The sequence below is a fragment of the Alligator sinensis genome, unplaced genomic scaffold (assembly GCF_000455745.1).
Source record: "Alligator sinensis unplaced genomic scaffold, ASM45574v1 scaffold187_1, whole genome shotgun sequence".
In the NCBI taxonomy this organism is placed as follows: Eukaryota; Metazoa; Chordata; order Crocodylia; family Alligatoridae; genus Alligator; species Alligator sinensis.
In genome coordinates, this window is record NW_005841861.1 from 1,613,345 (window position 1) to 1,616,994 (window position 3,650).

The window sequence follows — 3,650 nt, forward strand, 5'->3', positions numbered from 1 at the left end:
CACCATTTACATACAAAATATCACTCAAATCAATGTACTGGAAATTTGCACATCTTTACCTGGGAACCAACATTTGCAATGATGACTCAGATTTTCTACTGACATTGGTGGGAATTTTACCTGAATAAGTATTGCCGTTTGAAGGATCTGATGCAAAGCTTATGCGCTAAGGGCTGCAAATGAGTGATGGGAGAACATAAGATCAATTAAAATACGGAGTTACATAGGGAGAAGAAGATACTATTAGATTGCTGTTTTACTGCTTTTTCATAACTATCAGAAGCAATCAATCTATCCATGCAAATCTGCTTATGGGATATTTTCCCCCAAATCGAGAAAACATTTATAGATTCTTCAAAGTGAGATGCTACTAATTCTCAGTTTGAATCAATCCATGGAGGCAAACCTGCATAGGACAAATAATACTTGCAAAATTACAAATATATGCAAATTTGCATGTCTCAATTTGAATGAGTTTAAAAATATGATCAAATATACACTATTGCTAGGGACAGACATTCAAAAAGCCTGAGCCAGAATTGATTCACTGTTTGCAGGTTAGTCGAAGCTGCGCAGCTTAAACTGATTAGTAACTGGACAGACATTGTATGTTAAATCAGGAAATGTAGGCACGTGCCTGCAGTGGCTCAACCCAGAAGCTGGGGCAAGCTAGAACATGCCTGCCAGACATTGCCAAAGGGGAAGAGAGATGCCCTCTAAGGCTCTCACCCCTCCCTGCTAGAGTGAAGGGGGTGTGGCCAGGCACCAGCTGAGGGCTAGCAGGACACACAGGATGGCATCCACCAGCCTGAGGGGGGGGGGGAGGAGCTGCTTCCAGACTGAGGAGTGGGAATGTGGAAAAAGTCCTTTCTCTGAAGCAAGCATGTATTGAACACAGCAATTTACAAAGCGTACAACAGGGAACTACCAAAGATCTTAGCCTAACTTAAAATGTAACGCAGGAAGACAAGAGAAAGCCTTGCATAACTCCTAGTTATCCTGAAGGCAGAGTGTCTCCTTACAGCAGGGGCAGGAAAATTATGGCCCACGGGCAGGTCCGGCCCACCAGGTCATATTATCTGGCCCATGGGGACCCTAACAAATTTAGAAAATTAATATTTATTTGCTCCTGGCTGCCTGTCAAACATAATAGGAGCCAGGGGCAGTAGGACCCAGGGGGAGCCTCAGCAGGACTGAGCAGCCCAGCCTTGCCCCACCCTCAGCCATTTCCCTGTTTCCCTGCCCCCACTCTGTTCCAGCACCACATGGCTCCCAGCTGTATGAGTAGACTGGGAGCACAGGGCTGTGCCGGTACCCCGGGGTCAGAAGCAGCAGGGGTGTGTGTAGGAGGGGCAGAGTGTGTGTGCATGTTTGGGGGGGGGGTGTTAAGTGTTTGTGTGTGTTTGTAGTGCGAGTCCTACATGCACACCCAGCCATACACATACACCCACATCCCACCTCGCACTACCATATAAGCAGACCCCCACACCCACATCCCCTCACACACATCAGACTTCCCCCACCCACAGTCCCCCACAGTCCCCATACCCAGCCACACTCCACATATCCACTCACACACTCCCACCCCTATTCACCCCCCACAGACACACCCACACCCTCCCCCACACACCCGCAGCCCCCCACAAACCTATACCCACCCCCCCTGGACATACAATAGTAAGACTTCATTTTTAGTTATTGTGCAATCACCTCTGTGTACACTATACAAACACATGTAAATCAGGACAAAGATTTTTGAAATCATATTAATGAATGTTGTAGATGTTCACTTTTTAGAATAGAATTTGGTATTTTTCTGGTTCTGAGATGGCAAAACCCCTTGCTGAAAGGAGTACTTTTGGGGATATGAGGAGGATTTCTGGTAGCTAAGGTCAAGGGTTAGGGGGCAGGACTGCCAGTCACAAGACGGTGACCAGGGGACGGGACAACCCATTCAACCCTCGACAACTTGCCAAAACTCAGGAAGCGGCTCTCTGCCTGAAATATTTGCCTGCCCCTGCCTTGCATCCAGATATTCAGAAAGAATGTATTTAGGTTTTGCAGGTTCTGCTTTATAATTTAAATGTAGCTCTGTATTCTTTGGTCTGTAACTTCCAACCAGAAGCTTTCTGCAACTTCCCTTAACTCCATCTCCAGCACATATGTGTGATGATTGTCAGGTCTTTGCCAACACTTCCCACCTCTCAGTCTTGTTCTGCAGGTCTTCCCTCTCTCCCCCACTCTAGGACTGCTGTGGGATTAATCCCCTTCCTGGCTGTAGGCAAGCTAGACAAAGAGAGGAATTAACTCCGTCTCTGCCTGGCTGCTGGAAAGCCCTGGAGGTGTGGCTGGGTCTGGCAGGCCCTAGCTGCAGTCCGCAGGGTTTGCCAGAGGGTGGGGGGAGAGGGAATGGAGGGAGGAATTTGTCTCAGGGGCCATGGCAGGCCAGCATCTGGCCACTCCCCACCCCTGCTATGGCTAGAAAGCAAAGGGGAGGGGCCAGCCCTGCTGTGGAGCAGAGAGCCCCACCCAGCCCAGAGAGCATACTGGAATGCTAGGGGTCTCTGATTTAACTGAAACCAGCAAGGGGTCTGGGACAGACATTGCATAAACCAGTTTGAGCCAAATAAGTTAAGTCTGATACCACATTCAACCAGTTTTATCTCAAACCGATTTTGGGCATTTTCAAACCAGTTTATGTGCACTGAATGTCTGTTCTGGTACAGATTTAAACCAGTTTCTGATCAGTTAAACGAATTTATGTGTAATGTCTGTCCCTAGCCTATAGGGGCAATATGCACAAACACAAATCACATTTTTAAACTTTGAAAGAAACTTTTACGTTTGTATTGTAAATTTGTTGCTATCTATAGCTGTTAAGGAAGAAATTGTTAATATTTGAACATATTCCACCCATTTTTCCAAACAAATCATTCTCTTACCAACTTTGCTTCATCAATAGAAGGCTGCACAATATATTAAAGGAGCTGCTTAAAATATTAAGCAAGAAAAAAAGAACTGGGAGTATCTTACAAAGTTCTTCGGGTAAATGTGATATCTTTTATTAGACCAACTAAATAGTTGGATAAATTGACCTTTGCATCCTTTCAGGCACAAATATCCTTCTTCAGGCATTGGAGAGAGACTGCTCTTTATTTGGGTGCTCTCCTGGGTAGATTAGAAGGCAATATGCAAAAATGCAGGTCTGGGAAATTGCAAATTTGGGGTAGACAACGGGTGGCGGGGGGGAGGAGGGAAGGAGGATGTTAACTTGGTGAAAAAATGCAGCTAGTAAATAGTAGAGAGGTTACCTGGGGTTCTCAGATGGCAGGCAGGTTATAATGTGCAATTAATCTGATGTCTATATTTAGTCCATGATTTTTTGTATCCAGTGGATCTATGAAGAAAAGTACACAGACTCATCTACAGAAGGTGTTTTATAAATTCCTTTTTGGGATTAGAACTGAGAGATTGGAGAGAGAGTGGTTATCTTGTGAAAAGTGTGCCCCAACAGGTATTGGATATTTTTGTCTTTGATAGATTTTCAGTGTGCATTTATTCTCAAGATATTACTGAACTTATACACTTCATACTCACAAGCAACAACTTCAATTTCAATAACCAACATTTCCACCAAGACCATGGATGGG